The sequence below is a fragment of the Leuciscus leuciscus genome, assembly GCF_965113295.1.
Source record: "Leuciscus leuciscus genome assembly, chromosome: 1".
Taxonomy (NCBI): Eukaryota; Metazoa; Chordata; class Actinopteri; order Cypriniformes; family Leuciscidae; genus Leuciscus; species Leuciscus leuciscus.
Window position 1 is genome coordinate 13,608,425 of NC_138725.1, and position 23,653 is coordinate 13,632,077.

The window sequence follows — 23,653 nt, forward strand, 5'->3', positions numbered from 1 at the left end:
TATTCTGTCATTGAAGGTCATTCAAAAAAGAGAGGATCATTCAAAATTCAAGGGTCTACTTTTCTGTGGAGCTTAGAGTTAGGATTTGGATGTTTGTATGTAAACATTATTTGTCAGTAGGCTATGTTTTTGACTGTATTTTAACTGTCTTGTCTGTTCTCTTTGTCCACAGGTGTGTGCTTTGCAATTTAAGAAGACCCCTATCCATCTGCAATTTAAGAAGACCCCTATCCATCTGCAATTTAAGAAGACCCCTATCCATCTTGACGATTGATGAATTGTAAATCTAATCTATTTATCTAAATACTATACCTTGGTCCAATACTGACCCACTGAGAACATTTTAAACAGATTATTATTAAATCTGCAATTTTGAACAGATTATTGTCCATCTGCAAGTTGTTAAGAATTGAATTGAAATGAATATACATGGCATTTTAGATGGCATTTCAATTTAGGTAATAGACCAATTGAACTTGGGAATTTCCATCTTTAGAAATGGGTTTCTCTTGCAAACGGTGTTGTTTCTCTGCAGAGACTATTACCGTATTCATCAGGCATGTAAAAGAACACAGGAATCTTGCCAACTTTAGATTTTCTTGTGGGCTTGTCACATGCCCTTGTAGCTTTAGGACTGCCACTGCCCTTCAGGTTCATATGTATCGCAACCACTCCAAGCGTAAACCAGATGTCAACAGATCTCACAGGTGTATTGATATGACCTGCCATGCTGAGGGATGTGATTTCACTTCCACAAACTTTTCGAATTTATGTGAACATTTAAAATGGCACATTAGAGATGGCAAGAAAATTCAATGTCCTTTTGAAAATTGCAAAAAGAATTTCAGAGTGAGGTCTTCTTTCCTCTCGCATGTGAGCAGAAAGCATTCAGTTGCACCAGTGGTCTCTGCAGATAGTGTGACTAATGATGATGATACCGGTACTCCTGATGCTGTTGATGAGAATGATGGGGGCCACAGTGCAGAGATTGCTGAGGTTGGGGAGAGTTCCTCAAACAAAGTAGACGGAGATGTATTCATGACAAACTTGGCCCTCTTCTATCTTAGAATGCAAGCTAAGATGCTTTTGCCAGCCACCACAATCTCAGCTTTAATTGGAGAGTTCCAAGAACTACACACAAATGGGATGGCACATGTACTGACTATAGTCAGTCAAGAACTAGAAAAACTTAAAATACCAAGAGATAGAATACATGAAATTGTGGATGGGCTATCAAAAGAAAATTTACTAAAGATGTACAACGAGAGTGTGTTTCGATCAGATCAAACTAGAAAAACCTTTTTCAAGAACAATTTCTGTTATGTTGAGCCAACTCAGGTTTATCTTGGTGTTGATCCTAATGGTAAGGAACGTTTCTGCCAGTATGTGCCAGTTAAAGACACTCTTAAAGCACTGCTGAGCCATCCATCAGTCCGGGAACAATACAACGCTACAAAGATGTACCCTCTGGGAAATCCGCATGTGTTTGGGGATGTGCATGATGGTAGAAACTGTAGAGAGAACACCCTCTTGCAGAATGTTCCTTCCTCTGTCTCGATCATCCTTTATCAGGATGCTTTTGAGGTTGCAAACCCCCTTGGATCAGGCAAGAAGAAGCACAAGCTTCTGGCTGTATACCTGACATTGGGTGAGATACTGCCACATAATAGATCTGCTATAGACCCCATGCAGTTGGTAATGCTTTGCAGGGATGTGGATAGCCACCATTTTGGCCTTGACAAAATATTTTCTCCCCTAGTAAATGATCTAAGGGAGATTGAGGAATCTGGCTTTGTGTTAGACAATGGTGAAACGTTGCAGGGGACAGTGATAGCAATTGCAGGCGATAACCTAGGGTCACATTCTCTTGGGGGGTTCACTGAAAACTTCAGCAGAAGCAAACACTTTTGTCAATACTGTCTTATAGATCGAGAAAGTTTCGAAAGGGAGCCCACAAAGCTTGGTCCATTAAGGACAAAAGAAACCTATGCAAACTGTCTTGAGGAGTTGTCCAAGGGCCAGGAAGTCATGATAGCAGGCCTGAAGTTTGAATCAATTTTCAACCGACTGAAACATTTTCATGTCTGTCAACCAGGACTCCCACCTTGCCTGGGGCATGATCTGTTTGAAGGGATTGTGTCAGCTGATCTTGCAATGTATATCAAGAACCTGGTGTCTGTTGGGAAACCTTTTTCATATGTTCAGTTGAATAGGAGCATATCTCAGCTGAAGTTCCACGGCAGTGATGCTAGTAGCCGGCCATGTGAAGTGAAGTCAGATAGATTAAACTTGGGAGGTAGTGCTGCCCAGAACTGGTGCTTATTGCGGCTCCTCCCTATTCTTGTTGGTAATCGGATCAAGAACCCATTGGAAGACAAAACCTGGCAGTTGTGCCTTAAACTCAGAGAAATAGTAGAGCTGATTTGTGCACCTAAGATCCATGTCAACCAGGTGGCATATCTCAAGATTATTATCAGGGAATATCTCCAGTCTAGAGTAGCTCTTTTTCCAGACACACGTGCCAAGCCAAAACACCACTTCTTACTCCACTATCCTGACCTCATACTGAAATTTGGTCCTCTTATTCGCCTCTGGACGTTGCGCTTCGAGAGTAAACACACATATTTTAAACAGTGTGCTCGGAAGCTCCATAATTTCAAAAATCTTGGTGTTACTTTAGCAGAAAGGCACCAACTGTTGCAGGCCTATCTTCATAGTGGGAATATTTTTCCTCCCATTCTCCAAGTTGGTCAGGCAAATGAATTTGATGCCCAAATGTATAATGCAGCAATTCAGGAAGCTATAAGGTGCAGGGGCTTGACTAAAGACAACACAATAGAAACATCTACTGTGACATACAAAGGCACAATATACAAAAAGGGCATGAGTGTTGTTCTTGATGTCAATGATAGTGGCTATGTGCTAGGTAAGATTGTTCTAATATTAGTCAAACAGGAAAAGGTTTATTTTGTGTCTGAGAAACATCAATCAGTGCCAGTGTTGGACCTTGGTGTGCATTGCCTGCAGTATGACCTTGAGACTCAATATGTTTGTTTATGTGCCGACGGTCTTGCTGACTATTACCCATTGCCTGTGTATAGAAAGTTTGATCTCGATCTTGCTGTGCTCCATCATTCTGTCTGTCTAGGTGGAAAGTAATGGAGGACATCATAAGAGGCACCCTTCCTCATCTGGATAGTAAGACTTTGGAGACTATAGTTGAAGACTTGTCCTCAATGGGAGTAAGGGAGATTGATGACTTAATGTACATCAAAGAGGATGACATCAGACATCTCTTGTCCATAGTTGATTGTAGAAAACTACTACAAAGATGCAACAACAGAGGTAAATATTTTGTTAATCTAAATAGTGTAAATAAATAGTCTACCTTTAACATGCTGTTGCGCAATGTAGAGATCCTATGTAGGACTTAAAAGTGAACAAAATTTGGATTTTAGTATAGGATAAATATTTTAGCCTGGTATATACCCGGTATCCCATTGCACTATTGATGCATGCCAAATTTTCATTTTTTGTTCACATTTTTCAGCTATAGACTATAGCTTACTTTGTGAGTTATAATATTGGTCAAATATCATGAGAATAAGTTATTAATTATCAAATCATAAAAATAAAGATATGGAAAAAGAAAAACAGTAGCAGTAAACAGTTAAAAAACAGTAACAGAATAAGTTAAATTAACCCTGTTTTCTGTAACATTTGAACCAAGAAAAAATGTACAAAGATGTGTTCTAATGTTATAAACAACATGGTTAATTTCACTTATGAAATTGACAGATATCGTTTCTCCACCTTTTTTTTAGTTTTCTGTGGCAGGTTTACACTTAATATTTGTTTTTCTTTAGATATTAGAGGCCAACAGAACAATCTGTTAAGGGACTCAGGAGCATCTGACATGATAACACTCACTCTCACACCAGTGTCTACGTTAGAAGCCTCTTCAAGCACGCAGTTCACACTACCACATCAGCACTCTACCCCTGTGCAGCACAGTACCTGGCCTTCAACATTCCAAGTACCTTGGGACAAGACCAGACCAAGTCTAAGAACATGTCTTGAACTCAGGAAGAGACCAGAAGAGACAGACAGGCGGCACATGGTCAGAGTGACTGTTGATGCCATGAGGGAAATTTGTTTAAATCCTACTTTGAGTCAGTGTGCTGATGTTGCAATGAGCATCATTGAACAATATCCAGACTGTTTCGAAGACAGAACTGATGAGGGAGATCGAATGCATTGACCAACTAAAGACTGATTGGCCTTTCCTGTTCATAAAGAGGTTTCTGATCCAGCATGTCAGCACTCTTACTGGCATTGAACCAGAATCAAGACTCAGGGAATCCATCTCTGGAAAAGGAAGAAGGGTGCTCCATTTCTTCAAGTCTCAGTTAATGCGCTGGAGAAAAGAGGTGAGGACAGTCCTCGCAGACACAGAAAGAGTATCTGAAGATGTGGATCCTGGCCTTGCTGCCATATTGGTGATGATGGCATTCTTCAAAGAAAAAGAAGATTAACTTTTTCTTCTCGCTGATGTAAGTACAGTAATTGTTTTATGATACTGTCATACCATAAATGTTGTTTAGATGTTTAATTAGGTTTTCCTTTGTAAATCATTGTTGGGAAATTGAAACACTCTAATCTGTTTAGATGTGTCTAATAATGTGTTTAGATTACTTGAAACAAAATTAAATAATCTTATTTTTGAGGACCAAAAATATTATTCTTCTAACAAAATGAAACAATCTTATTTATAGGGATAGATCATCCAAAAATGAAAATGTTGTTATCATTTACTCGCCCTTCAGTTGTTCCAAACCTATATGCATATGATTTGCTGGTACCCACTGAGTTCCATAGTATTGTTTTCCAGTCAATGGGGACCAGCAACCATATTCTTCAAAATATTTTCTTTTGTGTTAAGCAGAAGAAATGCATTAATTTAGGTTTGGAACAACTTGAGTAACTTGAGGGTGAGTAAATGATGACAGAATTTTCATTTTTGGGCGAACTATCCCTTTGAATGTGCAGAAGTATAAATGTTCTTTTATTTGCCCTTCCAGTATGTGTGACCTCAGATCGTAGCTCTGATTCTTTCTGCTTTTTGTTGACTTTTTCATACAGGTAACTACCACACAGGAAGATGCAGAGACCCAGCTTTCCCTGCCCAGCACACCAAGGATAATTCTGCTGGGTAAGATTCCTATACTTGACTTGCACTATCACTAGGGTTTACAGAACCCGTCTTACAGATGTACTAGACTAGTGAGTGACTTCTTTCACTACTAACGAAAGATTTATAAAGACATCAAAGAATAAATCCATTGAGCAGTTTGAACAAAGTCTCCTGAAGAGATACGATAACTTTATATGATGAACAGATTTAATTTTTGCTCTTATTGACATATAAACATTGATCAGCATACATAAACAAAAGCTTAATCAAACCTTATTGACGCTCAAGACTATACTTCGTTGGTTCAACAACAGCATTTGATAGATTACACATCAAGTGAGGATATCAGGTAGGTATGATTCCGTTTAGCAAATACTAGGCCTAATAGTTGTACGGACAACAGGAAAGTATAGCAGGTAGTAATGGCTGGTAGACAGAGCTGAGAATCTGTCCATGTTTTGATATACAGGTGCTGGTCATAAAATTAGAATATCATCAAAAAGTTGATTTATTTCAGTAATTCCGTTAAAAAAGTGAAACTTGTATATTATATAGACTCATTACATGCAAAGTGAGATATCTCAAGCCTTTATTTGTTATAATTTTGATGATTATGGCTTACAGCTTGTGAAAACCACAAAATCAAAATCTCAGAAAATTAGAATATTACATGAAATCACACAGTAATTACACAGTAATACCATGGTGATTGAACCAGGTTTTGGTTCTTTTAGCAGTGTGGGCAGGTGCAAATCCTGCTGGAAAATGAAGGAAGCATGAAGTGCTCTAAAAATGTCCTGGTCGACACCTGCGTTGACTCTGGATTTAATAAAGCATAGTGGACCAAAGTCCTCTTTTCTGATGAGAGCAAATTTTGCATCTCATTTGGAAACCAAGGTCCCAGAGTCTGGAGGAAGAATGGAGAGGCACACAATCCAAGATGCTTGAAGTCCAGTGTGAAGTTTCCACAGTCTGTGTTGGTTTGGGGAGCCATGTCATCGGCTGGTGTGGTCCACTGTGCTGTCCACTCAACGCAGCCGTCTACCAGGACATGTTCAGAGCACTTCATGCTTCCTTCAGCAGACAAGATTTATGGAGATGCTGACTTCATTTTCCAGCAGGATTTGCACTGGCCCACACTGCCAAAATAACCAAAACCTGGTTCAGTGACCATGGGATTACTGTGTAATTACTGTGTGATTTCATGTAATATTCTAATTTTCTGAGATTTTGATTTTGTGGTTTTCACAAGCTGTAAGCCATAATCATCAAAATTATAACAAATAAAGGCTTGAAATATCTCACTTTGCATGTAATGAGTCTATATAATATACAAGTTTCACTTTTTTAATGGAATTACTGAAATAAATCAACTTTTTGATGATATTCTAATTTTATGACCAGCACCTGTAGAGTCTGTAGCAGTAGATACCAAGGAGGCGAGTAGTGAGAGTTAAGCTAAACACATGAATACATTTTTGTTTACTCTTGATGACTTCACACCAATATGCATGCAAGGTTTATTTATTTATCTTTCTATAAAATATAATTACTTTTTGTGAACAATTACAGTTTTTTTGGATTGCTTACACACTAAAATTAAAAGTAGTACACTATTAGCAAAACCTTACACTCAAGAAGCAAAACATCAGCCCATATTTGCACAACTATAAGCACATTGTCAACCTCACACTTGTTGCAAAACTCTACACACAGTGATTTGCAAAACACTAAACACACTTAACATACATTACACACAAAAATCTATCATGAAGTCACTTCCTTGCAATACCAAAGCACTGCCTGTCAAATTACCGCACCGTCCAACCAATTGGTTCAACACAGTCATCAGGTGTGCAAACACTTGTTTGCTTAATTGTAGACACACCAATCAGGTGTATAAGCACTATAAAAAGCAGCAGGTGAGTTCATCGGTCTTCAAGCACAATGGAAAGAGTCAGAGAAAGAGTAAGACGAGGAGGAGAACGAAGAGGACAACGAGGAGAACGAGGAGGACGAGGAGGAGGAAGGGTAGGAAGAGGAATCAACAGAGGAGGAATCAACAGAGGAAGAGGAAGAGATGGAGGCCATGCTGGAGGTAGAGGAAGAGGAAGAGGAAGACAAGAAGGTGCTCAAAGAGGACCGAATCTGACAAATGAGATCCGCGCAACACTGGTTGACCACGTCGTCAACCACGGCCTGACGCTGAGGGAGGCTGGACTGCGAGTACAGCCAAATCTAACCCGATACACAGTGGCAAGTGTGATAAGAACATTTCGACTGGAAAATAGGTATTTGTACTGTATTCTATGCACTCAGCACTTCTGTTACCTTTTCCTGTGAAATTACTGTACTATTGTATACTGTTTTTTTTTTTCTACATAGGATTGAGGGTCAGGAACGACAAGGGGGAAGGCCTCCTATGTTCACAGAGCAGCAAGAGAGGGAGATAGTAAACATGGTTTTGGCCAACAATGCTATAACACTCAATCAGCTCCAAGCTAACATTGTCAATAACCATGCCACTTTCAACGATATCCATCAGGTCTCAACATCAACACTGGCACGCATCCTAAAAAAAAACCATATTCAAATGAAGCAAATTTATCGAGTGCCTTTCGAGCGCAATTCTGAAAGGGTGAAACGACTGCGGCATGATTATGCAGAGGTATGTATTCACTTTAGCAGTGTGATCTTGCATACTGTCTCATAATCTTTTACTGTACTGTAATATGTATACTACTGTAGATCTACACTGAACTACACAATTTTGCCTGACACTGTTCTTCAGAGAGTTTTACGAATGGATGGAGAAGAGATCCAGCATGAGTTCATTTACGTAGATGAGGCTGGGTTCCACCTGACGAGAACACGAAGGAGGGGAAGAAACATCATTGGCCACAGGGCTATAGTCAATGTCCCAGGGCAACGTGGGGGTAATATAACACTCTGTGCAGCCATTACACAGAATGGGGTCCTCCACCGCCATGCCCATATGGGCCCTTACAACACAGCACTCATACTTACATTCTTGGACCAATTGCACAACATAACAGCAGCAAATCAAATCGATCATATGCAATACATTGTTGTCTGGGACAATGTGTCTTTCCACCGCTCTGCTCTGGTTCAGAACTGGTTTCAGCAACATCCACATTTCACCGTACTATATCTTCCACCATACTCTCCATTCCTCAACCCTATAGAAGAGTTTTTCTCGGCATGGCGGTGGAAGGTATATGATCTCCGTCTCCAGGCTGAGGTACCCCTCATCCAAGCCATGGAGGAGGCCTGTGACCAGATGGAGGTAGCAGCAATGCAAGGATGGATTCGTCATTCAAGACGTTTCTTTCCAAGGTGTCTTGCTAATGACAACATTGCCTGCGATGTTGATGAAATTCTCTGGCCAGATCCAGCTAGGCGAAGAGACAATGTCTAGTTTTATTTTTTTTTTTTTACAGTAAACTTGCAGTACAATACGTAAAGTGACATTTTGTTACAGTATTATGAATCTCCATGTCAACATTTTGGGCGTGTTGAGAAATAAATGAGTTTCTTCAGTCTGCAACATTGGTCTTGTGTAGTGTTTGGTGAATTTACATTATATTTGTACTTTGTTGATGGTAGCCTACTCTAATCATAGGGAAGTAGAAGTGCTAAAAGTGTTTTAGGTTTATCACAGCAGAGTGTAACTCGTGCAAACAGAGTATAGTAATGTGAAACGTGTGTGTTTCATATGGTAACAAAGTGTGGTTTTTAAACAGAAGTGTATAGTTTTTACAAGAGTGTTTAATTATGCAAAGGATCTGTAGTGTTTTGCTAATTGGGTGTGTGGTTGTGCTAATTGTGTGTAGTGTTTTGAAAACACGGGCCCTGTTTTGAAAATTGTGCTTAAGCAATCCAAAAAAACTGTAAGTGTGATACAGAAATATGTTTTTCAGGAGATTCCATTCTGGTTCCAAAAAAATGGATGCTGAGTTTGGAGGGGAAGGTGGTCATAGAGTCAAGTCACCTCCAGCTTGACTTCACCTCTGCCCTAGCTGTCCTCTTTGGATCATTTTATGTGTTCAATATAGAGTACCAAGAAGAGGCAGCTTCAACTCTGGAGTTCATCCAGAGGTAAATAGTCCTTTTTTTCACTTTTTTCATACACTTTTCTTTCAAATTGATTTATATTACTAACACCGATGGGCTTTTGCATAAGTGATGGTTTAGAGCTTATCCCCTATTGCGATGTGACTTATTACAGATGATGCTACATATTGTGTTCACTCTTGATTCAGTTGGAAAATATTTTGTATTTACAGGTTTCTTGTCAGGATAAATCCTGAAAATTCAAAATGCACATCACAGTTTCAGGTGAGCAAAAAGAGCGGGAAAGTTGTCCAGAGGAAGTCCATGGCCTTGAATCCGCATGTTGTATCTTTCATCAGGGACTTTGCGGAATACGATTGGCAAAATCATTAAGGTAAGAGTAATATTAGGGATGTGCAGCATAGCCCATATCTGTAGAAATGATTTGTGTCTGAATCTGTATTTAGAAAAATCCAAAAAGGGTGGAAATGACTATAAACCATACATTTTTCAAAATAAATGTAATTATGTTCCCTTCACAGTTTCCATTTAACAAATATGCCTTGTATAAGTAAAATAATTATTTTTTATATTATAATTGTAACATCACACAACATGCAAGCAGTATATCCACCTTATTTTTCAACTTTGAAGCGAAGTAAGCTATTTTCTGAGAATGTGCGAGACTTTAGCCGCTATAAGGAAATAACGAGATGAATAACAAAGTGCTGTAAATTATAAAAATATGTATGCTACAGACTAGTGTTTACAATTATGACAAATTCAAAATAATAGGGTAAGAAATACCAGTTTGCAATATCAAGAAGCATAACAAGCTTTTTTTGTACAGCTAGAAATAACTGTAAGCGGATTACACCATAAGCACATTTATTACATGGCTTGGTTGAATTCTAATATAGAATGGGGTGTGTTATTTCTTGATAACAGACCGCTGCTAAGGATAACACACCGTTGCCATGAAAAACGGAGGGTTGCTATGGACGCAGGATTCTAACCGTAGAGACGGAATGGACTATTTTCTTTAGCGGAAGCAATACAATCGTTTTTAAATCAATAAACTCCTTTTTAAATCAATATTTTGTGTCAAATTATTGATTTATTTGGTAGGTAGCCATGTAATAAGTGGGATAATGTAGAGCGAGGCGGTTGTTATAGCGAATACAACCCCTTCAGGCTGATTCAAGATCCGCTTCGCGTCGGGGTCCTGATCAGCCTGTCGGGGTTGTATTCGCTATAACAACCGCCTCGCTCTACACTATCTCTTACATAAATGACACATTTCATGGCCATGCCCACTCTTCCGTGAAAAATAAGGTGGATACCATAGGTAAAAATAATTCCCCTAAAAAGATGTTGATAATATGAGTTAGGTTTTTTTGATTATTAGTTGTATGTTTTGCCTCTGATTGATTTGTGCTTATCATTTCTTGCAGGATTATCAGAAGTGCAGTCACTCTTCCACTTTTTTTTCTCACCTGGCCTTCATCCTCACCGGTCTTGCTAAGTTTCTATTTTACCTGTTTTCTATGTTACCTGTTACCTGAATTGAAATACATGACTTGTTCACAATTGTTCATTCAATTGCATAAAAGCTTGGATAGAAAACTTCCTATTGCAAATATTAGTTATAAAAACAAGTCTGCATATAAATGAATATTACAGTAATGCAAGTTTGTCTTCTGTTTTTCATGGCACATGTGCATGATGAGGTTGTTTTTTGTTAAGTTTTTTTTAAAAGGACACTGGATAATAACTTGACATTTTGTAGTACTCATCTGGATTGGTGGTTTACTCGTCAAATGTATTTTACACACGTCTCCCAGCCCTGCAAATCTGGTCCTCTAGATCAGTGGTTCCCAAAGTGGGTGCCGCGGCACCCTGGGGTGCCGTGACAACTGGCTAGGGGTGCCGCAGAATCTCAGCTTTATTTTCCAATTTAAACAGCCTAAAATAATCGTACCATATAATAACCTTTTACAGCCAAGGTTATAATCGTTAACGAAAACGAACGCAAAAGCGATTTACACAAACGCTATTTAAAACACGCAGAGTATTCGTTCAACTGCATTTCCTTTCCCTGCTCTCGTCTCTGTCACTCATGCGTCTCTCACATGCGCGCGCGCGCACACACACACACACATACACAACCCCTCCCCTCCGTGCACACCGCGTCTCCATGAGAACGAGTGTTCGTTCGACGTTGAAAGCAAGCAAGTTCGCGAAAGGTTGGTATCTCTATCTCGTGAACACCTTTACACAATCACACATTAAAAAGTGGTATAAAAATATTTTCAATTCTGAATATAATTTTGTCAGTGTGTTATTGTCGACCCGAGAAGCGATTGCGCCTTCTTTAGAAAGTTAACTAGTCGCAAGTTTGAGGTAAAATGCACTTTTTGGTTGTGGTTGTCGATGTCAAAACACTATATAAGCTGTGATTCAAATATTAAATAATGTTATGTCATTATGTCTTTTTGAATCTTGCCCCTGACAAATAACCCAAATAAAAAAAAAAACACTTAACTAACACTAAAACTAATAAAAACTAAACGAAAACTAAGCATTTTCAAAAAATAAAAAATAAACTAAACTAGCAAACCCACTTTAAAAACGAATTAAAACTAAACTGAATTTGAAAACAAAAAGTCAAAACGAAATAAAAATAAAAACTAGCCTAATGAAAAATGCAATAGGCTAACCCTGTTTACAGCATATTTTAAAATCATATCAAAACACCAACATATGCATGTCCAAACAAAAATGAATAAGCGAAAAAACACTGATATATTTCATACATTTAAAGTTGAAATGTTTATTTACCGCTAATTGGACTGTTCTCGGTCCGCTCGCTCCGCCCTTTGTAGTGGTGCGCGCTCAATTTTAGCCTATATTTCACGCAGATTGACAGGACAGGGCAAATATGGATAAATTTATAGGTTTAAACAAAAGAAAAGCAGAAATGTCACAGCCAAGAAGACCGACGGACATCAACCTGGGACCACCACCACCCAAAAAAAATAAAACTAGACAGTACTCTGAAAGCTACCTGGCTTACGGTTTTACATGGATCGGAGATGCTAGCTGTCCCACGCCTGAATGCCTCGTCTGCAGGGAAAAGCTATCAAATGCAGCAATGGTACCGAGTAAGCTGAAGAGACATTTAGACACGAAACACCACGGTTTAACCAGCAAAGACATAGAATACTTCAAGCGACTAAAAGCACAAAATGTTAAACAGAACCAACAAATGATGTCATGTGTGCGTGTGTCTGATAAAGCTCTGGAGGCAAGCTTCTTAGTAGCAGAGCTAATTGCCAAATCAAAGAAGCCCCATAACATTGCTGAATCACTCATTTTGCCAGCCTGCAAAAAAATCGTAGGGGTAATGATAGGTGAGGACGCTGTCAAAGAAATTGACAAAATCCCATTATCTGACAACACAATTAAACGTCGCATTGATGACATGGCTGCTGATATAGAAACACAACTAACCGAAAAACTAAACAAAAGTGGCAAATTTGCACTCCAAATTGATGATTCTACGGACTGCAGTGGACACTGTCATCTCCTGGCCAGTGTGCGATATACTGATGAGGAATTAATTATGGAGAATTTTTTTTTCTGCAAAGAACTAACAAGTCGTGCAACAGGGGAAGAAATGTTTATTGTCATCGATACGTACTTGAAAGAATGTGGTCTAAACTGGGGCATGTGTCATAGTATTTGCACAGATGGAGCTGCATCTATGACTGGAAAAGTAAAAGGACTGGTAACTATGGTGAAGAACCAAAACCCAGATGTGCAGATTACCCACTGCATGCTGCACCGCGAAGCACTCGTCGCAAAAGCAATGCCCCCAGACCTGACTGTAGCATTAGAACAAGCTGTCAAAATTGTAAACTACATTAAGTCACGACCATTGAAGTCCCGATTGTTTAACATACTGTGAAATGAAATGGGGTCTGAGCATCAGAGTCTGCTGCTGCATACGGAGGTGCGCTGGCTGTCACGGGGCAAGGTGCTTTCCCGTGTCTATGAGCTTCGAGATGAACTCAGGCAGTTTTCAACTGAGCACGACATACCCCACAAAGAACAGATCAACGACGACTCGTGGTGGGCTAAGATTGCATACCTCGCAGACATTTTTAGTCACTTAAATGAGCTTAACACAAAGATGCAAGGAACGAAAGAAAACATTTTAACAGCAACAGACAAACTTAACGGTTTCAAGGCCAAACTCAAGCTGTGGCAAGAAATTCTGAAAAATAAAAACATTGACATGTTTCCCTTAACAGCAGAGGACCCCGCTTGCAAGACTCCAGTTCTATTCAAATCTATAGCTGCACATCTGAAGACGCTACAGGAAAGGTTTGAGGTTTACTTCCCCGCTGGCGCTGATAATGAAAACTTTGACTGGATCCGTGACCCCTTTAACCCTCTCTCATCAGAATCGGCAAAGATGTTGCCAATCAAATCGCAAGAAGAACTGGCGGAACTTCTTATGGATCGCACTTTAAAATTAAAATTTGGAGAAATGTCTTCAGATGAATTTTGGCTGCATGTGGGACACGAATACCCATCTATCTCAGAATGCGCCGTCAATGTGCTGTTGCCGTTTTCAACCTCTTACTTGTGCGAGCTAGCGTTCTCATCCCTAGCATACGTGAAAAACAAAAAAAGGCAGCGTCTGTCAGTGGAGCACGATCTACGAGTTGCACTATCCTCAATCAACCCCCGTATCAAGAGGCTGTGCTCGCAAAAGCAGGCACATGTGTCCCATTAAAATGCCCGCGACAGTTCCCTGCAAAGATATTTTATTTTTTAAGTTATAAGTTATAAGGTCAGGTTTGAACAAAGCAAACGAGGAACTAAATAAAAAAATATTTGGAGTTGTTTATTATTAAAATAATTAATTATTATGTTTAAATCAGTTTTGTTCCAATGATTCTCACATACAGTAGCCTAATTGATTAAAATCAGTCTGTTGACGTGTGTCCAGTTATAAATGGACATATGATTCATCTGAAGGGGTTGTTTCGCCTCATATTATGTCTGTTGTGATGCATTCATAATAAATTCATGCTGCTTTTTATGCTTCATTTGTTGTTTGCTCATCTGGATATAATTGTATATATGTATGTACAAATGTTCGGTTAGTTTAATTGGGTTAGGGTGCCGTGGAAAAAAAAAACACTACAAAAGGGTGCCATGCTTTCAAAAAGTTTGGGAACCACTGCTCTAGATAGAATGCAGCCAAAAACCCTTTAAAATCAGCAACAGACCAGTCTGACCAGTTATGCAGTCCATCTCAAACCAGTAGACCATCTTAGACTTGTTTAAAGGGATAGTTCACCCAAAAATGAAAACTCTGTCAGTAATTACTCACCCCCATGTTGTTCCAACCCCGTAAGACCTTCGTTCACCTTCGGAACACAAATTAAGATTTTTTGATTAAATCTGAGAGTTGTCTCACTCCTCCATAGGCTTCTAAGGGATTGGAACTTGCCGGCTTAGAAAAGTTATTAAAGACATCGTTAATATAGTCCAAGTGACTCCAGTGGCTCAATCTTAAGTTTATCAAGCGACGAGAATACTTTTTGTGCGCAAAAAAACAACAAAAAAACTACTTTATTCCACTATTCCACTTTAGACCTCGAGTTTTTTCACGTAGTTAAACAGTGTAGCGCTTCTGGGTTATACGTCACACGTAGGCTCACTAATGGCCGACGCTGGTCGTGTGTGATGCGTGTGACGTACAACCCAGAAGCGCTACACTGTTTTACTACGTGAAAAAACTCGAGGTCCAGAGAGAAGGAAATGAATAGTGGAATAAAGTAGTTTTTTTGTTGTTTTTTTGCGCACAAAAAGTATTCTCGTCGCTTGATAAACTTAAGATTGAGCCACTGGAGTCACTTGGACTATATTAACGATGTCTTTAATACATTTTCTGGGACAGCAAGTTCCAATCCCTTAGAAGCCTATGGAGGAGTGAGACAACTCTCAGATTTAATCAAAAAATCTTAATTTGTGTTCCGAAGATGAACGAAGGTCTTACGGGGTTGGAACAACATGGGGGTGAGTAATTACTGACAGAGTTTTCATTTTTGGGTGAACTAACCCTTTAAGCTGTTTTCCTACAGCAGGGAGTGGGTGGTTGAGTTGTTATGAATTAACTATCTTTCTAATAGATGGATCAGACATTGACCCTTTTAATCTTTCTATTTTACCTGTTCAGGATAAATTTTGCATGAATTGTTCACTGATTTTAATTATTAATTATAAATTGTTCATTAGTCTTGTTTTAAAAAAAGAATTTTATTGTTGTATTGTACATTATTATTACTCATGTATTGTTTGAAAATCACAATAAACCTTGTTATGCAGTTTAAGCTTCAAATGTTCTTTTTTCTATTTCCCATTATAAGCTAAAATAATATTTCTATGGATTTTCTACATATTTTACAGGTTATTCAGTAGCACTATAAAATAAATAAAATCACATTTTATAAAAAAAATCACATATACATAACTGTATAATACTATACAGTATTATTAAAAATCAACGGTGTAATACTGTACTAGAATATGGTAAGAAATTACAGTAAAATAATGCATTTAATTTTACAGTATGCTTAACACTACTGTAGTTAAGTGTTACAGTAATTTTACTGTTGAATGAAATACAGCAACTACTGGATAATTGTTGCCAGTAAGTTACTGTTAATTTGACAATAAATTTTTTACAGTGTATACAACAGATATAGGCTATAGGCTACAGGAAATGTGGTCATCACTGGTTGTGAAGGCGGTTCATCAATTGCAAACAAGTCATTGCGCATTGTGCCGATCTGAGTCGAAGTCTCACCGCTATTCCTGTGATGAAATATGTGCGTTTCTGTCTCCTAGCCGCTTCACTCGCTGTCGTCTTGTAGTAAGCTGAAGCAAACTCAGATGTAGATGGCTTATTTTCTCCTTCTCACTCATCTTTTCATGCGTAATATTGTACTTTGCACAACGCTGCCATTGTCACCGCATGAACTCTCCCACGAAGATGACAGCGTAGGTTACGCACAACACGTCAAATCAAGTTTGAAAACAGCCGCATTTTACCGCGCAGTATTTTGATAGATTAGATTAGATTGGTCATTCTATCAATTAGACTAACAACACATCAACAATTTATTATTTTATTTTAAGCAATCAGAAATCTGAGGGACACACACACACACACACATCAGATCTGACTGGATCTCTTCCTAAATCCTCCCTCCAAACATTTTCGTCTAGTTTTTATTTGTGGATGAAAATGTCAATAAATTTCCGTCATAGTTGTCATTAGTGATGGCAAAATAAGGCTTCCTGAACCACTGAGACCTCGCAGCCCATTGCTTCAGCCAAAGGTTAATTACTCGAAACTTCATTCAGCATTGCTCACTAGTGACATTAATTTGTCTGCTATATCTTCCCCCCCCCCCACCCACCCACAATTTTATTTATTTTTTTCTCACTGTTAATGTCTGTAACCTTTCATTTGCAATAATAAAAAGACCTGAGCAGACATTTGTCCATTGCCTGGGTATAATATAAAATATGTATCTTTCTGAATTTACTTGTGCAGAGACAACTGTCACACACACAGTTCATTAATTATTCATAAATTGTTTGGATAGTGACAGTATGAACAACAAAAGTGAGACTGTGTTGAGTGCAGTGCTTATGGTGGAGGGAGTGTAATAAAGCAAACTGCAACAGAAAAGTGTGGGGTGGGAAAGGTTAAGAATTGTTTCTGGGTTGTTTAGTGCACTGAACTGTTACTTGTTTTAGTGCAGTGTTGTGCTTATGGGACTGGGGATATAGAGGAGCAAACTGCAACACTGCAGGTTGGAGTGGGTGAAGAAAGGATTACCGTACAAATGATTTTTATTGAGAAACAGAATTATTTCAAGTGTTGTTGGGGTTTAGACGATTTCTCTTCTCGGACAAAACCTCTACAGCCTTGGAAAAGATCCTTTCGCATGGAACAGAGGATGCAGAGGAACATACAAACGCCAGTGCCAGCTGATATAAATGAGGAGACTGATGCTTATGTTGAGCACAGAGAGGGCAGGATTTCCTCTTTCTTGCTGGTCCATTTACCAGGAAAAAGGAAGAGGTCACAAAAAGCAAACAAATCCAAAAGGACAATCCAAATAAAAAAGCAGTCCAGCCCAGATCCAAAAATCCAAATAATCTCATCTAATTACAGTTTTTCTCAATTTCTAAAACACAATTTCTGAAACCTTGCTCCATTTTCTGAAAACATTAAACACAAAACCTCATCTTCAAGCACTATTTACAAAACCTCTGACTCCTCTTGCAAAATGAAACTTTACCCGTGTTCAAAATCAAACACTGCTCTCAAATCATAAACAAAGTGATAAAAAAAATGATATACACTATCAAGCAGTCAGTAAACAATACACCAAAAAATAGAAAACACATTGTTCAAAACATATAGTTCTCGAAAGATATCTACGGACTGCTATTCTGTTTGTAGACTTACCCGTGACACATTACTGTACCATCAAAAAGTTAATTTGTCACATACTGTATGACTGCACTTGATAAAAAAAAAAAAAAAAAAAAAAAAAAACAGTTCTCAGGGAGAAGTACATTTTTAATCTCAAACCAAATTTCAAATGTTTCCGTCATTGTCTTTTGATGAATTAAAACTATCATAGTAGCTCAAAATTGATCAGAAATTACTACTCTGCTTTGCTCTTTGCAATTTATTTATTTTTTGTTCTTCCTCCTCCTTGTATACCCCTATTTTTACAGTACTGTACCCTGCATCTCACAAACTTGTCCTTTGTCTCTGTGATACTGTAATTCTTGTTCTTTGTTGATATGAACCTGCAACCATTAAAAATCTATTGAGCAGTCAGTGCTGTTAACAAATGGAAAGCACAATGTTCAGGGCCATACAATTTTTTCATTGTACAGTATACAGCCTAGGATGCACTGTACTACAGTATACAATACTAACAGGGACAAAAATCAAAGGAGTAAAAATGTCGACATCACAAGCAATATTGTCCCTCCTCCCCCTCTTCCTCTTTCTTTCCCTCCTCCTCGTCGCCCACCTCACATTCGCACTCGTCCTCGTCCTCTCACACAAGTTGTTTTGTGTCACATCATTTGAAACAGGTTAAATCAATTTTGAGTGGTTGTGTTCATTCAATGACGTGTGTTCTCTATTTGTATTTGATTGTTGCCACTTGTGTTTACCAGTATGGATGACATGTGCTTTAGAGTGCAGAATGTGTTTTGAGAATGAGAATGTGTTTAGAGTTTTGCTGAAAAGTCTAAGTGAGATCTGCAAATTGTGTTTTACCATGTGAAATGGTTTAAGGTATTGACAACAGACTGCACAATTAGCTAAATGAGTTCAGGCAACTGAAAACTTTGTTCAGCCAATGGGTTTTAGTGTTTTAGCAATTGAGAACAACTGTAATATAATACTATGACATAGCTATTTAATTAATAATAACAATATACTATAACTAATCTAACCTGATATAATGCAATAATATACAGCCCTAACACATATACAGTGAGGAAAATAAGTATTTGAACACCCTGCTATTTTGCAAGTTCTCCCACTTAGAAATCATGGAGGGGTCTGAAATTGTCATCGTAGGTGCATGTCCAATGTGAGAGACATAATCTAAAAAAAAAAACCCAGAAATCACAATGTATGATTTTTTTAACTATTTATTTGTATGATACAGCTGCAAATAAGTATTTGAACACCTGAGAAAATCAATGTTAATATTTGGTACAGTAGCCTTTGTTTGCAATTACAGAGGTCAAACGTTTCCTGTAGTTTTTCACCAGGTTTGCACACACTGCAGGAGGGATTTTGGCCCACTCCTCCACACAGATCTTCTCTAGATCAGTCAGGTTTCTGGGCTGTCGCTGAGAAACACAGAGTTTGAGCTCCCTCCAAAGATTCTCTATTGGGTTTAGGTCTGGAGACTGGCTAGGCCACGCCAGAACCTTGATATGCTTCTTACAGAGCCACTCCTTGGTTATCCTGGCTGTGTGCTTCGGGTCATTGTCATGTTGGAAGACCCAGCCTCGACCCATCTTCAGTGCTCTAACTGAGGGAAGGAGGTTGTTCCCCAAAATCTCGCAATACATGGCCCCGGTCATCCTCTCCTTAACCCTCTGGGGTCTGAGCTGTTTTCTGGGCCCTGGAGGTGTTCTGACATGCTCTGACATTTGTGGTTATTTCTGTTACTTGTGACATTTTCATGGCTAAAGTCTAATTACACTGTATTCAGCACAAACTCTGCTACAATAATATATCAGCATCATGTATGTGAAAGTTTGTAGTTTTGAGATAATGACATTTATGCGTGGTTTGTGAAAATACAAAAAAAAAAGAAATCTACATACAGACCACGAGCCAGTGGTCATTAAAAACCAGGAAGTGACTCAGGTGTCCTCATACAAATACTTAGGTGTCCACATCGACAGTCTTCTTTGCTGGAATACACATATTGACAACCTGTGCAACAAACTGCAGCAGAGGCTTTATTTTCTACGGCGTCTACGGTTGTATGGTGTGAGCAGTCAGATCATGATGATCTTCTGATTCAAGACTATAAATACTCTAATTGATGTTTTTTAATATTATGCCGGAATAAGTTATGTAATCTGATCACTTATTTGCTTTTCAATGAACTAACGTATACATCAGTAAACACATGGCGTTCGTATCTCACTACTCTACCCTGCCAGTATATACAAAGATAGGTCAAAGTGACATTACGTTAACCAACCATTCAGAAACGTCCTGTTCAAGCCTTAATTGTCGAACTTCTTAGTTCAAATTAATACGTTTGCACAGATGTGTCCTCAGAGACTCCCGCTGCCATTCTTCAAAATATAGCCTCAACTGTTGTCAAGGCAACACTCCACATGTGTTGTGTCAACGCCCCACAGAACAGAGGGGCGGGGTAAGCAAAGCTCATTATCATTTAAAGAGACATGCACTTAAACGGCGTGCTGAAAACAGAGCTGTTTTTGACCAGGTAACATGAGGCGCCGCCAGTGTGTGTAGGCTACTCATAGAGAATAATGTGTACGAATTTTAAAGACATGGCACTGCGCGGCCATAAACTGAGAGAGTGCGTGTCCGGTGTGTGATACCTCGAGTTGTCCTAGACGCAACGCGGTGCGGCGCTGCGCTTCTCGTCCGGTGTGTGCGACCCCGTTAGCCGCGGCTACAGAGCGACGAGGCAACACAATTGTTGAGTTATGTTTACCAGCTGCGCCGTGCTTATCATATTATACAGTGCTCTACTGGCTGAAGTAGTGAGAGTTAAAGAAGCGGGTCAAGTCTTCGAATTGTTGCTAACCTCTATATTGCTGTTTTCTCCAGGTCATTTTGAATGGACAGCTTTGTCACTGATAACCTAACTGAGTGGCGGCTGTCTGAGTTGATAGAGAATTTTAGAGGTGAGCATTTTACCCTTACTTCCCTTATATAATCTCTCTATACCTAAACATTTTCTTTAATAAGGCTTAAATGTGTCAGTGCAAGATTTTGTGAAAGTCACAACTTCTTCGACAGTGGGTATGCATATCTATAAAACCCTAAAAGATACTTGTGCCTTGTCTTTAAGCTGTTATGCATAAGAATGGGCCAGATATTCACCTTTGCATTAATGTCATTACACTTGTTAATGAAAGAAAAGATGGACAGTATAAACTGTCATTCACACAAAATGGGTAAGGGACTGTTCATTTTTTATTTTTGGGGCCACCGGAGGAGTTTTGAGATCTGTTGTCAAAAAAGACATGACCCTCCCTTCGCCAGCAATACATTTTTCTATGACCCTCCAAAATGATTGTGAAAAAAGGCATGACCCTCCCCGATAATTTATTGATTAGCCTACTTCTGTACTGGTTTGCGCTTGGCAAAGATGTTCAGATAGCCATTGTTTTTTTGTTTGTTTTTTTTGTTTTTTACCATAACGTTAAACTCTTGCTTTCTCATCTTACTAGGGCTGTAACGATAGACCAAACCTACGATTCGGTTCGTATCACGATTTTTGATTTTAGATTTGAAAAAAATCATGTTTTCGGTGCGGTGTGACTCGTTCAACATGTGGGTGGCGCTGCCAATAAAGCATCTAAAAGCTGTCATAAAGAACCGGCAAAAGTAATGATTACTAATATGTCAAATATAGCAAGGAGACATTTTAATTGTTTATTAATAAACAAGTGTTTTCTGTGTCGACTGCAAAGATGAAGTTGACGATGCGTCGCGATCTTCTCAGAACGCGCCAGAGAGAAATGCACATTTCATAAGCAGAAAGCAGTCTGTTTTCCTTCGTTTTGAATTGTTCTGTTTAAGAGTAGACATTTCAAGCTTTCTATATATTTCTCAGGTCTGTGAGGCAAGTAGCATAGCCTATCTTACGCTGAGTTTCGGTTCATTTATGAGACAAGATCCAGTTCACTCGCCCGCGCCTCCGTGTCATGATTAGCTATTTTCTACTATATTTACTTCTTATTTATTAAATCCAGATGAAACATTGATTAAAATTAAGATACAATTAATAAAAAAACGAAATTCACTTTAAAGAAAGGCTTTGTGCTTTCTGTTTGAGGTCTCTGTGAAATTTCGCTTTCAGAGCAGTCATGTCCGTAATGGAGAACTGTCACGTCCGTAACATTGTTTTTTTTGTTTTTTACATAAATGCGAACACGAAAAATAAAATAAAAATAATATAATATTTTATGTTCTGTAGAGGCCGATCTTTATTAATCCGGTGGGTATATATCTTTTGGTTTGCACAGTGTACTAATTTATAGAATTAGGCTACTAAAAAATATTTTGCGTCACGTCACGTGTATTTCCCTCATATTAAATATAAAACGCATGTGTAGACTGATATTTTTCTAATGTCTTGACTCCTTTCAGACGTTTCAAAATATTGGTATTAAATGCATTTTCTGAGAATTTATATTTCAAGTTTTGACTCCAAATGTCACGTCCATAACACTGGAATCGCCCAATTTTAACGAATTTATAGATGTGGTATAAATATATCCCATATAAAGATGTGGTAGCCCTACATCTTACACATCGTGGAAACAAAATAAGAATGGAAACTAAAATATGGTAGTATCGCGCTATACAGCGCACATTCTATCAGCGCGGTTCTTGCTCCTCAGTCCCAATACTTTAAAACTCGACGTACATTCACGTCACACATGTTAATGCAGTGGTAGAGTTACACTCACAGGACACTGTGCACTTATTCGCAATCACAAAAGTTCATTAATTGCTCGTGCTTTAAAGCTTTGCCGGGTAAACATTTCTTTGGCATTCTGTTCTGACATGATGCACTTTTTCTAAGCGCGAACTGAAGTGCGCGCGCACTGTCAAACAGCGCCAAACTGGATTTTTGTTGGGTCAGACCCATCTGATATCGAAGGGGGGCTGATAACGCGAGATCAACATGGAGCTAAATGGAAAAAAATAGCACCAAACAAGCCACTTTGAAATGTTGCTGTTTTCATGAATATAAAAGTTGGGTGACCCTCCCCCCTAGACTAAAAAAAGTTCGATGACCCTCCCCTCAACAAATAATAAAAAGACATGACCCTCCCCTATTTTCCTCCGGTGGCCCCTTCCATAAATACCGAACGGTCCCTAATGCTGCAAAATAACCACATTAGTTAACTAGCAATTTGGGCCAAAAAAAAACAAAAAAACACAGCATTCCCTTAAAAGTGATTATTTGTTAGCTTAATAATGAAAGTGTCTGGTGAGTGGTTCACAATTGTCTCGACTTATTAACAGTACTCATGTTGTCTTGTTTTCTGTCTTTCAGATGAAGACATACTGTAGATGAGGAGGCATTTCTTCTCTTTGATGAGGACACTATCAAAAATCTTGTCCCCAAAGTTGGCCCCAGGCTTAAATTCCTGAGGCTCTTCAGAGAATTGTCGTTTATTTTTCTATTTTTTATTTCTAATATTGTTATTACAGTGTGACCTAAAATAAATAGGAAAATAAACATGTCCAACTGTGTGTTTTTTTTCATATAGATTTTAATTTAATGCAATAAAAATGTAAAAGTGCTTGAAGTGTGTAAAACAAAGTTTTATTTTCTGAAATAAGGCATACTGGGATAGTACATCCCCATACATACAGCATAAAATTAGATCACTAGCCAAGGAACCTTTCCTTCTTTAGATAATCAGAAACCTTGAGAAATGATATAAAAGCTGATCAGTCCACCCCTCCCCTGTCTCACTTGCTCCACAGTGTATTTCTGTGACTCTGTGTGGCAACTGGGACAT

The 23,653-nt window shown here is 38.6% G+C and overlaps 2 long non-coding RNA genes across 2 annotated transcripts; both read left to right on the top strand.

Annotated features, from left to right (window-relative positions):
- Positions 1-209: 209 nt before the first annotated feature.
- On the top strand, positions 210-3,986 carry LOC309497793. The gene is made up of 3 exons (XR_014205713.1): positions 210-280; positions 3,149-3,345; positions 3,867-3,986. It is a non-coding gene; the product is annotated as an uncharacterized lncRNA (long non-coding RNA).
- Positions 3,987-9,234: 5,248 nt separating this feature from the next.
- Positions 9,235-10,800, top strand: LOC309482540. The gene is made up of 3 exons (XR_014200291.1): positions 9,235-9,313; positions 9,502-9,662; positions 10,723-10,800. It is a non-coding gene; the product is annotated as an uncharacterized lncRNA (long non-coding RNA).
- The last annotated feature ends 12,853 nt before the right edge of the window (positions 10,801-23,653 follow it).